The sequence below is a fragment of the Phocoena sinus genome, chromosome 16 (genome assembly GCF_008692025.1).
Source record: "Phocoena sinus isolate mPhoSin1 chromosome 16, mPhoSin1.pri, whole genome shotgun sequence".
In the NCBI taxonomy this organism is placed as follows: Eukaryota; Metazoa; Chordata; class Mammalia; order Artiodactyla; family Phocoenidae; genus Phocoena; species Phocoena sinus.
In genome coordinates this window covers 29,651,918-29,666,714 of record NC_045778.1, presented here as the reverse complement: position 1 = coordinate 29,666,714, position 14,797 = coordinate 29,651,918, and positions in this window count along the sequence as shown.

The window sequence follows — 14,797 nt, the reverse complement described above, 5'->3', positions numbered from 1 at the left end:
GGGCATAAAGCAGGGCTGTCCTGAGCAAACTGGAGCAAGCGGTCACCCATGGCTCAGGACCACACTGACTGCTTCTCCCCATTACTTGCAATACAAAGCACCACCCCCTGCCCCCAGCCCCTCTGTCATTAGGCTGAGGTATAAAGATTAAGTTAATGGCGGGCAGAGAAAATCAGCTTTGTTGGCAAATTGTCTCTGATATTTATTTTGAACATTAAAACGAATCATTCCGACTAAAGAGGGCTGCAGTGCGCGGCCCATTAAAATGCATGCATTATGTATAACTCTCCCGGCTTCACCTCCAAGTATTATCAGCCTAAAAAGCAAACATGGTTTTTAAAGCCCCTTGTTTACGACATCCCGCGACAGCTGATTAATGGCCACAGTTTCCAGATCTGAAGGCTTAGTAACCCAAAGCTAGAAAATTCAATCTTATTCTAATATAGCTGGGGCAGCGGGGTGGACAGGGGGAGCACAGCAAAATAGGAACAGAGCAGAGCTCTTCAAAGGGATCCAAGCTGAGGGTTGTAGCCATTGGAGCAGCATCAGGAGTCTCTCACTGGGCACTGTATTAGTTTCCTAGGGCTGCTGCAGCTAATGGCCACAAACTTGATGGCTTAAAACAACAGAAATGCATTGTCCCACAGTTCTGAAGGCCAGAAGTCTGGAGCCAAGGTGTCAGGGCCACGCTCCCTCCGACTGCTCTAAAGGGAAACTCCCTTGGCCTCTTCCAGCTTCTGGTGGCTCCTGGAGTTCCTTGACTTGTGGCTGCATCACTCCCATCTCTGCCTGTCTTCACATCACCTTCTTCCTTGTGTTTCTGGATTTCTTCTGTCTCTTATGAGGACACCTGTCTTTGGACTTAGGGCCCAGTCCAATTCAGAATGATCTCAGCTTGAGATCCTTACCTTAACTACATCTGCAAAGACCCTTATTCCAAATAAGATCACACCCTGTGGTTCCAGGTAGACACATCTTTTGTGGTGGGGACACCATTCAACCCACTGCAGTTCTCCTTCCATCTCCCAGAGGACTCCCTCTGTTCTTAGGAAGGTCGTGGGACCAACCAGACCAGCAGATCCTATCAGATCCTAGGAAGCTCTCTGATCTGTCCACATCTGTGCCCTCTCACTGCCATCCCCTGGCTCGGGACTTCAGCCGGCCTCCTCACTGGTTCCCTGCTGCCATGCCTACCCCTACAGTGGGTTCCCCACCAGCAGCCAGAGCAGTCCCTCTAAAGAGCCCACCTGACCCTGTCACTCCTCCTCTTGGCCCTCCAAGTCTTCCCAGGGCCAATAACTCTCCTTATCACAGCCAAGAGGGCCTGCCAGGTCTGCCTTCTGACCATCCCGCCAACCATACTCACAGGGCGCATCCTTTACTGGGTCAGTTTGGGCCGCAATGTGCCACTGCCCAGTAGGAATGGTGCACCCCAGTGTCCCTACCTGGATGCCTTGAGATCTCACCTCAATGTCACCTCCTCTGATACAATCAAGTCCCCCACAATCACCACCAGACATCCTTTACTTCTCCTTCACAACATTCATCACACTTACATCATTCGTTAGTGGATTTGCTTAGTTTTTCAATACTTGAATAGGAGAATGTTGACAGGCCTGCCCAAAACCCTACTATAGCATTTACAGAAACTCGCACCACCTTGTCCTCACACAGCTCTGCATGATGGGTCCCACCTGCCTGCATCCTTTCCTCCCACTGCCTCCCTGATCACTCACTGTCCAGCCATAGCAGCCTCCTCCTCTTCCTCCAGAATGCAAGCCCCTGCCTGCCTCAGGGCCTCTGCGCATGCAGTTTGCTCCACCTGAAATGCTCTTCCTCCAGATCTTCCCCATCTGGCCCATTGGCGCCAAGCAGGATTAGTTCAAATGGTATCTGTCAGGAGAGATCTTCCCTTAAACCCCCTGTCTAGAACATCCTGCAGACCGATCAATCTTACCCTCCTTTATTGTCTTCATAGCAATTATCACTAAAATCATCTCACACCTCTGGTTTCAGGGGGCTTTTCTGCTCTCTGCTTTATTCTCTGTGCTACCCACCTAGTAAGCTACTGAGGACAGGGACCTTGACTGTTTCACTCGCTGCTGTATCCCCATCTGTATCCCCAAAGACTTGGGATACTGCTGCCCCAATCCCACCAACATTCGTCAGATAAGTAAATGTTTATCCCAGAGTCTTGCACAGGTCCTAAGACAGAGCAAGGCCTTACAAATTCCCTCCGTGTAGTTCTCTTTGTTGTGGGTGAAGGAAATACCCTTCCTAGAACTCCTAAGGCCATCTACGTCTTAATCTAAAGTCAGCACTGCCAACTTCACACACACATATACGTACATAATGCTTGGACTCCCACATTCATTCATTTGTCCATTCATTCATTCCGCAAACATTTACTGAGCACTTGCTGTGAGCCAGGCATCGTTCTGGCCCCAGAGCTGTGGTGGAGAGCAAGCTGGCCCATCTCTACCCTCTCTGAGCTGACACCCCCATTCTGTCAGTGCCTAGCCTAAGCGATTTCCAGGAGGGGAGCAAAGCACTCTCTCTTTCTGAGTCTCAATTTTCTCATCAGCCCAATGGGAAGCAAGATCTGGCCCACTGGCCAGGAAGCCCCAGGGCTGAGCAGGGACAGGGAAACGACCTCTGGAAGGGCAAGGCCCCGTTCCCTCCCCTGCCTCCCAGCTGCCTGCTGACCATGCCCACCCAGGACCTCCACCCAGGACCTGCGGTCCCCCTGGTCTGCACAGGAGCACAACGCTAGGCCTTAGACACACCTGATCTCAAACGCAGCTCTGTGAATGAGCCTGGAAAATCACCTAACCTGGCGAAGCCCGAGTTCCCTCATCTGTAAAACGGGGATAATAACATCTACAAACTCTGTTGGGGAGGATAGAGTGGGACATGCTTCCTAGAGATTCTGTACTCCCCAGGCACTGGGGAATGTTGGTCATTCCCCTGGAATGTCCCCATTCTTCCCTGCTACCTGCCTAACCCCTGTCCATCACCAAGGCACAGGCCAAGTGCCCCTCCCCAAGAACCCCCCCTACCGCCCTTCACCCTCTGTCCACACTGCTCAACTCTGTCAGCCAACCAATTCTCCTCCTGGGCACACGTTTGGGGCAATGAGCAGACCAGTCCTCAGCATCCCACACAGTGCCTGACACTGGTGGGAACACACTAGGGGCTCAGCAAGGGTTTCCACTCATTGCTTGTTCACTGAGCATCTGTTCCTGCTGGGCCCTGTTCCATGTTCTGTGGACAGCAATGATGTGGTCCCCATGCCAGAGGCATCCACAGCCTGGGAAGGACACAGACAAGCTAGCAAATAAACCTCCTGTGCAGAGGTGTAAGCAGAAGCATGGCATATGGAGAAATCGGGGGCCTTCCTAGAGAAGCTGGGCCTTACAGGAGCCACCCTCTTGGCCGAGGGGAAACGTTCGCTTAGTAAGTGTATTCCTGGGAAAGGTCACGGGGATTAGCATTCCTGCTGGCATCTACGTCAGCCTACAGGTCCTAAATCCTGATTTATGATGACTTCTTTAATTGGCAAAGGCTGTTGTTCTGTTCCCAGTTCTTGGTCATGTAATTAAAGACCTGTGAACCAGCACACAAATGGGGTGGGATCACAGGGTCCATTTCAGGGACTCCTTGATGTGGGAAGGAGTGCTGCTGGCCTCAATCATCCCCTCCTTAACTACGTTTGTTAAGACTAAAATTATACTGCCTCTAAATTTTCCAAAACATTCAAAAGACAGAACGTGAGTCTTGAAAGCTCTTTCTTACGCAATATCAAAACACTTGGTCGCCTCAGTAGAAGTCGTTTTCTCCGTTTGTTAGAGAGGATACTGAGGCCCAGAGAGAAATGCTGGACCCAAGGACCCTCTGTGAATCAGGGCTGGGCCAGGACCAGAACTGGGGCTCCCGCGGCCCAGGACAGGATTCCACCCACCGCCTCCGGACCTCACTCCTGGGCCCCGGGAGGAGTTACCCTTGTTGTGAGCACGCACCTTAAACAACCTCAAACAACCTCTCGCCTTCCCCCACCCAGTAGGTGTGCCTTCTCCCCCGACCCAGCAGATGGGGGAGGGCATCCCTTCCACCTTCTGAAGGCCAGGGAGGAAGGCGAGGCGGCGCCAGGGGATACAAGCCGGTTTCCCAGTGAGCTCTGAGAATTGACGGAGAGTCGGTGCCATGCTGCACTCTATGGAGGTAGTCATTTCACTTAATAACTGTGAATTTGGGACTGCAGCCAGTGCTGCCACTGTGCCTGGGGCCCTGCAGGGAGACCACTGGGCTGAGATCTTAGCAGGGCCGCCCCCCCAGAACGCCCTTTGTGGCAAGAACGACAATTGCTTGCTTGTGCCGTCTGCTCTTACCTAGTCATCAAGCCCAGGTCCTACCAGTCATCTCACGGCATCTGTCTAGGAGTTCGGAGGATGGGGGGGAATGCATGTGCACCAACCCCTGCTGGTCCCTCAGGCCCCAGAGTATGCATCATTAGGACATGTCGCAATACTGGCCAAACCCTGCGCACCTCCAGCTGTAGGGACTCGCATGCAATCTGCCCACCGGAGGGAGAATGTCAGCAGCCAGGCCCTCAGACGGCACAAACTCTAACCTCCAGAGTGGCGCTCAAGGCTCTATCATTCTCCAACCCCAGTCTGGCTTCCAGCAATCCTGGCTACTCTGTTCCCATTGTCTAAAATCCCATTCCCTTCCCTTCTCTATATATATCCAAGCCCTCTGGCAAATCCCATCCCAGAGTCCTCCTCTACCAAGAAGCTTTCCATGATTGCTGCAGCCCCCTGACCCAACCCAAGCCAGCTCTCTCCTATAAATGGCTGTAAGGTTCCTATCTCTCCCACCCACTTCACACTTATAAGTTTCTTATTCTGCTTTCATTAGTTATCTTTTCATGGAGGTTGATCGTGTGCTTACCTGAGCTATGAGCTCCTAGGGAGCAGGGGCTCTTGTTTTACTAGTCTCTGAGTCCCTAGGGGATAGCAGACAGCTTATCACGAAGCGGTTCTCAATATGTATTTGTTGTTTGCCTCTAACTGGGCAGTCAGGCCTTGGTAATTTAGATTCAAAGGAGGAAGGCTGTCTGAATGCCACAGCTGAATTCCAGGATGTCTAAAAAAAAAATGCAGGTCATTCCTGTACATCAGGCCTCTGTCTAGAATTCCCTTCCCGCTCCTCCACCTGGAGAATTCCTGATCTGTCCTCAATGCCCAGTTTGAACATTACCCTCTCCAGAAGCACCCCCCTGAATCCTCTAGGCAGACTCATCATGCCCTTCTCATGACTTCAGACACATCTGGGTTTGAACTCTGTTATGCGTTGAATTACAACCCCTCAAAAAATGTTGGAGTCCTAGCCCCCAGTACCTGCGGATGTGACCTTATTTGGAAACAGGATCTTTGCAGATGATCAAGTGAAGGTGAGGTCATTGGCAAAATATACACACTATTATATATAAAATAGATAACCAACAAGGACCTACTGTACAGCACAGGGAACTATACTCAACATCATGTAATAACCTGTGATGGGAAAGAATCTAAAAAAAGATATATCTATATAATATTCATATAACTGAATTACTGTGCTGTATACCTGAAACTAACACAATATTGTAAATCAACTATTTTTCAAATAAAATTATATATCATGCCAAAAAATATATATGTAATTAAAGATGAGGTCATTGGGGTGGGTCCTAATCCCATATGACTGGTGTCCTTATAAAAAGAGGAAATTTGGACACAGAGACAGACATGGAGAGAGGGAAGACGATGTGAAGACCCAAAAAGAATGTTAGCCACAAGCCAAGGAGCACCTGAGGCTACCAGGAGCTAGGGGAGAGGCATGGATCAGATTCTCTCCCACGGCCCTCAGAAGAGGCCAACCCTGTGACAAAAAAAAAAAAAAAAAAAAAAGGTATGGGGCTTCCCTGGTGGCGCAGTGGTTGAGAGTCCGCCTGCCGATGCAGGGGACGCGGGTTTGTGCCCCGGTCCAGGAGGATCCCACATGCCGCGGAGCGGCTGGGCCCGTGAGCCATGGCCGCTGGGTCTGTGCGTCCGGAGCCTGTGCTCCGCGGCGGGAGAGGCCACAGCAGTGAGAGGCCCGTGTACCGCAAAAAAAAAAAAAAGGTATGTCTCACCATTCTGGAGTCTGGCCTTGATTTCAGACATGTGAGATAATAAATTTCTGTGGTTTAAGCCACCCAGTTTGTGGTACTTGGCTATGACAGCCCTAGCAAACTAATACAGATTCTGACTGTGCCTCTTACTGACTGGTTGACCATAAGGCAATCTAGTTAAGTCCCTGAGTCTCAGTCTCCTTCTCTTTAAAATGGGAACAGCAAATCTACCGCAAACCCCTTTCTCTTTTCCCATCTTCATACATCCAACCAACATTCCCAGCGTCCCTTGCTGGTAGGTGTGGCCAGGTGGCTGAGTCCCGGCCAGTGGACGGTGGGTGGAAGTGATATGCCCCAGCTGACCTGCTTCACACAGTCCTCCACACTGGCTCTCGTGTCCCCATCTGCCAGCAGAGAATGGTGAGGCCCTGGGAGGTGGCAGAGCTACAAGAGCCCCTGAGTGACTGCAAGGAGGCCCCACGCGTGGAACACTGCATTATACTAGTACAGGAAAGGCTGAGGTTGCTCACACAGTTACCATACCCTCACTAATAGAAATACTAGTCACACAGTATTCTCATGAGGATTAGAAAGGTTATGGTTAGGCAGGCAGTTAATAGTAAGTTTTTGATATCACTGCTACTCTTTCTAACTGTCCTATCACCTAACACAGAACCTGGAGTAGGTAAGGGAACAAAAAATTCCTAGCAAATTATTGTCAGTTAAAGAGCACTGGCATCACAGGCCCTTGGCTCTAGCCCCGCCCCAACCCTTGAAAAAGGCTTAACCTTCTGGGCCTCAGGGTCCTTGCTTATAAAATGAAAGGGTCAAACAGGATTTAAAATTGCCTATATGCTACAGCTCACTAATCAATGAAAGCTTGCTTTCTCCTTGATCAAAGACTCCACCTCGGAATCCTTCTCAACACAGAGCCCTAGTTAGCCTCTCCAAATTAATCTGAGTTGCCTCTCTAGATGATATACATTAGCCATCTCTGACCACCTGAGACGTGATTCTGGCACTGACCTGCTTTATTATCTATTCTGAGGACCAGAATCTCAGTCCCCAAACTCAAGCTTACAGGAAGAATCACATTTAGCCTTTTCTACAAATCATTTTAATTTTGAATTCTAGAGGCCTGATCCTGCTGTCTAGAAAAGTAACCCCAGTCACTCATGGTCAGGAGGGCTTCCTCCCAGGCAAAAATTATGCAAAGGTCCCTGGGTCTTAAACAAGGTGTAGGCTTGGGGAACACCTCCAGGCTTCAGCAGTTCTGCATGCTGCAGACACAACCACTGTCCCCAGTCTCAGTCCCTTCAGGTGTTCCACACTCTGCTTCTGTCCCACAGGGGGGTTGGAAACCTTCAGGGAGGCTGAACACCACACAGCCATTCCCCCTGGGCCCTCTGCAGAGAGAGGCACAGCCCTACTACTGGCAGGCACTCTTTGCTCTGGTCTGGAGACTTCGGGGTTTAGGGTAGGGGGACAGCTTCTTTTCTCTCTTCTCCTGTTTCCCTCAGGGCTCTCCCATCCTCCACCTCCCAGCATCATTGCCTCAAGATAGCTTTAGAAAGAAAAGCCAGGGATGGAATTATCTTCCAGACAACTCTTTCCTCCTGGCCACAGCTACCCGTGAGGGCAGAAAGCCAGGTGCTACTGCCTGATTTGGGGAGAGTGAAAAAAATATATATCTGGGACTAAAAAAAAATACACAGCCTCAAGCTGAGAAATCTCCTTCCAGTAAAGGCGTCAAGTGTTTTCAGGGCACGAGGGTGCTGTGAAAGCACCGGCAGCTAAGTCCCCTCTGTGGAAGCTTCACCTCGTAGGCTAGGTCAACCTTCCCCTGGATGGTTGGGGTGGAGTCTGCACTGAGCTTCAACTTCCCCAAAAACACCAGTGAGAGGTCGAACCGAACACGATGTATGGTAACATCTTAGGCTACAAGCCCTGATGTCACATCACACCAGGTGTCCCACTCAGGTGGGAGGTGTGTCACGAGTCCTTTTATAATAAATGCCAACATTTGTAACAATTCACCTCTTTCACAAATGTCACTCTCACTCCCATTCTGATATGTTCTCTCGAGGGGAAGCGGAAGGCTCGTCGCATTTTACAGCCACTCCCAGGAAGGTCCACAGGACCCACTGAGAGAGACCCAACTGTCTCAAAGTCAACTGTCTCCACAACAGGGCTGCTCAAATGTACCCCTTAGAGCCAGGGCAGGGACAGGCTCTAATTCGCCCCCAGGATGTCAGCCTACATCAGAACATTAAACATTCTCAGACTGTGGACAGCCACAGGGCTCTGCTTTCTCTCAGTTAAACCAGGTCCCAGATGAACCAGAGTTAACCCAACAGATCAGCTGTTCTAGTTAAAGTAACCGTCCTGGCCGTGCTGAGCCCACATCTTCACCTTTGAAACAGGGGCTAGATTTAGGTGCCATCTCAGTCTTTTCTGGGCCTGTCCCTCTGAGGCTCTCTGTGACTAGTCACTAAAAATGAGTCCTATGTGGCCCATTCTTCAGCTTGCAGAAGTCCTCCCCGTTTGGTCTGTACACGGCTTGCCAGCAGGCGACAATCTAAATGAGACTGGTATGGGAGACAATGTCCCTAGCCAGGGGCCAGCATGAGGCCACCATCTGCCCAGTTCATGGACTAAGGGTCCCAGGACCCACAGGCTCCTGGAGAGCTAAGTGTAGGCTGGAGGCCAAAGGAGGAAGGGCTGGATTCAGAGTGGTGCCCTGCCCCTGTTCTCATGGAATCACTGTGTCTCAGAGCCCGGCAGATGACCCAGTCTGGGGGTCTGTAAATGCAGGAGCATGGAGCACCAGATGCTAGGCCAGGCCTCTTGCATCCATACCACCTGGGAGCTTACAAAGTGATTCTGATTCTATGGGCCTGGAATGGTGCCTGGGAATCTGATTTTTCAAACCCTCAGAGGGCTCTGATACAAGATCTTCATGCACCCTTCTCCAAGAGGAAATTTTCTGGCTTCAACACACCCAGGGTGTTGGCAGCCTGTGCTTGGGCACCTCTCAGCCTGCCCAGACCTCTGCACTGTGCAGCGTCTTATTTTCTCTGCACAAAAAAGACCTTTCCCTTAGTAAGGGTTATATATAGTGTCATTACTTGGCTCAGAAAGGGTAAGCAACTTGCCCTGGGCTGCCCAGCAGAGTAGATGCAGAATCAGGACCCGAAGTGCGCCCTCCTGCCTCCCAGATCAGTGCCATCACAATTCAACCAGCAGGGCTGGCACGCCTGCTCTATGCCAGGGCCCCAGCCGCCCGGCCGGCTCCGCAGCGCAGGAGGCTGCTTATGTGAACTGACAGCTCTGATCTGCAAAGGCACCCGCTTCCAGCTCAGCCTCCAATAATAGCTCTTCCTCGGAATTCCTCCCGTCTTGGTGGGAGTGGAATATTTAGACATATCAAAGATTCTTTCCCCTTCTTTCATCGAGCCAACAGTGATATGAAAGGAGTACAATGAAAAGACGGGTCTCTGTGACAAGCTTCAGAGAGCAGCCAATTCCCTGACATCCCTCTAGACTCCAATTGACTCCATGCTTCTCTGACAGGAATCAGTGTGGTTACATAACAATAACACCTTCCATGTCTATGGTGCTATTGTGGGGCTTTCGCCAGAGTGCTTTCACAGGCATTAGCTTATTGAGTCCACAAAGCATGAAGGAGGCGGGCAGGGCAAGGATCCTTCTGCCAGTTTACAAATGAGAAAATTGCTGTGCAGAGAGGTTAAGTGACTTGCCTAAGGTCACACGGCAAGTTAGCTGCTAATCACGGAGTCCTCGCAGGCAGGGAGTCTGGACAGCACGGAATTCTACATGGTCTTCCCTGGAAGATGCAAAAGGGCCTTTGCTGGCCGGTGGGTCCCAACTGTCCCACCCACACCTCCTCTGTCCCTCACATTCCCTCCCTACCCTGCACTCAAGTTACACAGAATCCCTTTCAGTGCCTCCAAACCTGTCATCCTTTTAATACTTCTGTGTCTTTACACATTTTGTTTCCCCCACTGGGCACACCCTCCCTGCTTCTGCTTCCCTGCCCTTATGACCAGCTCCCCCTCATCTTTCTGGACCTAGCTCCCGCATCACAGTCTCCTTCAGGGAGCCTGCCCTGATGCCCACCTGGCTGGGCCAGGTGCCGCCCCCCCTGCGCACACCTGTATAGTGCTGTATCATCATCAGCGACCTCAGAGTCTCTCTCACCAAACTGTGAGCCCCCCTACATTAGTTCGCTCAGGCTGACATTACAAAGTACCACAGACTGGGTGGCTTAAACAATAGAAACTTATTTTCTCCTAATTCTGGAGGCTGGAAGTCGAAGATCAAGGTGCAGTCGGGGTTGGTTTCTGGTGAGAGCTCTCTTCCTGGCTTATAGCTGCCATTTCTCGCTTCTCACAGGGCCTCTTCTCTGTGTGCTCTTAGAGAGGGAGATCTCTGGTGTGTCTTCCTCTTCCTATAAAAACACCAGTCTTATGGGATTAGGGCCCCACTCTTATAACCAGTTAACCTTAACTACCATCTTAAAGGCCCCATCTCCAGATATTGTCACACTGGGGGTTAAAGCTTCAACATATGAATTGGGGGGTGAGAGAGGCAACTCAATTCACTTTATAACAACCAGGTCTGGCTCTCTTTCAAGGAGACAGTGTCTAGCCAGGGCCTGGCCCACATGAGGGCTGGACACATGTCCCATGCAGAAGTCCCTGTTTACAAGTGCCTGACACGTCACCCAGCATCTGCTTGACACTCCCCGGATGGGAAGCTCACCATTTCGTTCTTGTCAACTCTATCATGACTCTTCGGTAAAGCACAAGAAAGAATAGATAAGGAGATAACAGGTTAAAAAAGATAACACATGCCCACAAAGCCCAGCTTTTCCTATTGAAGTCATCAAAAAAGTCTATTCCTCATTCCCATTATTTGAAAATAACATCATTCTACCCCTGAGTCTTGGCTCTTCTAGGCTTATCACCCCTAGGCTACCCAACTGCCCAGCAATTATCTACTCTGACCATCCTCTGACCCACATCCCCCTCCCAGAGAGGTGCACGAGGCCTGGACAGAACCAGACAGAAGCACCACCCCTCTGGAGCCCCTCCTTCCTCACTGCCAGGGATAAACTGCAGACACTCTTTGGCTCTTGAAGGTTAAAGCAAGGCCAGGCCTCAGAGATGATCTATCTGTTCCCTCATTCAGTGACAAACTGGTACAAAGATCAGCACAGACGCCTCCTCCTCCAGAAAGTGCTCCTGATTGCCTCTTCGGTGCTCCTAGGACAGCAGTACTCCCTTCTCATATGTAGCACATGTCCCACCTTAGTGTACATTTTTCCAGTCATCTGCCCCACCACTGGAGGTCCATGAGGGCAGAGTCTGTGCCATGTTCATCTCTCTGCCTCCAGCACCCAGCCCAGCTGGGAGGTCTTCATGCCAAGACCCCAGGATCCACAGTTCCCACTGCAGGGGGCTGCCCCCTTGGCAAGCGCGTGGGCAGGACTGGCCCCTGGAGAGGTCACATGGGCCGCCTCCCCGTCCAGCCTCTCAAACCCAGGCCGAACCTGGGGCCTCACCACTTAGCCACGGCTGAATTTTGACAAACACTCCAAGAGGTAATGGTTAATTTCACAGAGCCATGAGTGGAGGCTGTTAAAATGTTAATATTATTTAAATTGTTATACATTTTCGACAGTTTGAGCTGCAAATATAAATGTTTTCCGTGCTTTCCACGGAGCTGAGCTCACAAAAATGATTGATGAGGCGTCGACTATGGAATTTCCCACTTTAAATTAAGAAATGCAACGTGAAGGCAATGAGAAAAATACTACCTGCCATATGCAGCCCCCCTGTGGCTCCAGAGGCCAAATTCCTCTTCATGGGGCCCAGGCCAGGTCACTTGTTCCTCTGGCCCCTAGTGGGCTCCTCACTTCACCTCCCTGCGCCTAACGTCCTCATCTGGAGATGACAATAATATCTACCAGCATGCCTTTCCAAGGATTCCATCGTGGGCTCACATTTAGGGGCGCTGGGTATTTCCTCTGCACTGTCACAGAAGCTCACGGCAATGACCAAGGGGGTGCTATTTTATTCCCATCCTATACAGCATGTACACAGTCACATACCCAGAATTGGAGGTGCCTTCCTGACATTAAAGCCAGTGCTCTTAATCATTGAAGAGTAAAGTAAAATTAAAAGTGCCTGCATACAATAGTGATAACTAGCAAATGGTGGTCTGCTCCCCTCCCCACATCCCACCTCCCTCACCTCCACATGGCAACGTTCCAAACCCTCTCTGAGTGAGACCCCTCACTCCCTGGGCCTCCACGTCACCACATCGTAAAACCTCAGTCTGCCAGTTCTAACTCTGGCTAAACCCAAAGTAGGGATGAGCAGCGAGGCAGCCTGCAGGCAGTGTGGGAAACTGCCAGGCCTTGTGCTGCCCGCTCTTTCACGCTCCCTGTCAGTCCAGGCCTCAACACCCTCCTGATTGCATAGCCTAGACCCGCCAGCCCCACCTCCAGGTCTCAGAGAAGCTTCCAGCTTGGCCCTGGTCTCGTGCCCACGGGGGACGCTTGGGTTCCCTGCTCAGACCCAGAGGGACCCCCCTTTTATCCTCTGCCAGGCCCAGCACGGAGTTCAGCGCTGCACAGGCATGGTGTCCCGGGTCTCTCCCGACAAGTCCCCAGCAAAGGAGTTATTATTATTTCTGTGTTTCACGTGAACAAACTGAGACTTGGAGAGGCTAAGCCCAAGGACACACAGCTTGTAAGCAGTGAGGTCTGGTTTTAAATCTCAGTGTTCAAACTCCAAAACACCACACTGCTTCCTCCTGCTGGGATGCCCCCTGGGTCTGAGCCCCTGACCCATGTCACACCTTCAGGGCCTCATCTTAGCCTTATCAGTCATCCTTCATTCATACATTCATCGCATCAGTCGTTCATTCACTCAGTGCCTGTTGCAGAGCAGGCCCTGTGCTAAACCCCGGGGGGAACACTGGTGGTGGGGCACACTCACTACCTCCCTGCATGTGACGGTCAACAGAGGGTGACAAACAAGCAGGGAAGCAATTGGGGATAGTGTGGTTTGTGCCATGATGGAGGGAAGAACATAAAAAGGACCCTTTAGCCTAGTCTGGCATATCAGGGAAGGCTTCCTGGAAGAAATTCCATCTAAGCTGGGGTCTGAATGATAAGTAGGAATTAGCCATGCATTGAGGCATGAGATGGTGCACCCACTGAAAGCAAAGCAGGAGCGAGACCTCAGCATGAGCCGGAGGTACAGGCAGGGGCGAGGGGCAGGAGGGGCCTAGAGAGCTGAGCAGCCCTGCAAGTCAGGCCAAGTAAGGTGTGTGGGCTCTACCCCAAGGCGGGTTTGGGTTTTTAAGCCAAGGAGTGAGTAAGCAGACGTGGGGTCCAGAACAGTCCCCCTGGCTACAGTGGGGAGAAGAAACAGAAGCTGGCAAGATGAGGCCAGGGGCAAGCAGAAGCTGCAGCAGTCCCCATGAGCAGCCGTGACATGGGAAAGGGGGCTGGGTTATGGATTTAAGAACAGTTAGCAGGGGGAGCTGAGAGACTGGGGACTGACTGAACTGGGGACCGAGGGGGAGGGAGGTGCCAGGAGGAGCCCGGCTCTGACCCGGGTAATTGGGTGGAGGGAGGGATGGGATCATCCCGTGCTGGTGTCCTCAGACCTGCCGTGGCTGGTCCTCTACTGGGCACTGACCACCAAGTGCACTCCGAGCCTCAGGCTCATCCTCCACCTCCCTGCTGAGCACCTGTCCTCCCAGCCCATCCCCAGGTAGAGAAGGGGAGAGGGGAGGTCCCGGACATGCACACCTGGGCCGAGTGTGGCTCCAGCACCCTCACACTGACCAAACCTTCCAATGTCAGGCTCCGCATCTATCAAAGGGCAATAATAACTGTACCTGTTGGTGATGGGGGAGTTCAGGGAGATAAACTACATAAGGCGCTCAGGTCTGCCCGGCACACTGAGCATTCAACAAATGGTGCTCTTGTTATGATCACGGCTCAGCCAACCCTGAAGCTCCTCCTAGGGCCCCTGTAAGGGGAAGGGGTGGCCATGGGCACCTGGCCATGGCCGTGTCCCCTCTCCCTCGCTCCACTTCCCACACACCAGCAGTACAGGCTGAGGCCCCTCTCTGGGAGCAGGTCAGGAAGGCCGGCAGAGGGGGATGGCTGTGATGGATGGCTTTCAGCAGCTCTGTGATGCGTCAGACGTTTAACGGAAGTCAGCAGCGTGAGCCGGCCCTTCCCGCAGGGCGGGGTGCGGGTCTGGGGGCTTCCTCACCTTCCTCGCTGATGTTCCCTGATGTTCCGGGAGCGCAGAAGGCACTTAGGTGCTTTGCTGAGGAGGGAGGGAATACCAAATGAAGCTGAGACCTCCTTTCCTCTGCTCTGGCTCCAACAAGGATGCTTTCCTTCAGTAAAGGAGACGGGAGCTGGGCCAGGTGCCCTCAAAGGCAAGAAGGTAGAAAGGAGCTCCGATGCCAGACACCTAGGCCCCTCTTCCTGGCTAGGTGACCTCAGCTTCTTCATCTCTAAAACAGGGATGATAATAATAATAATCCCTACTTGATAGGGCTGTGGTAGGGATAAATGTGAAAATACAC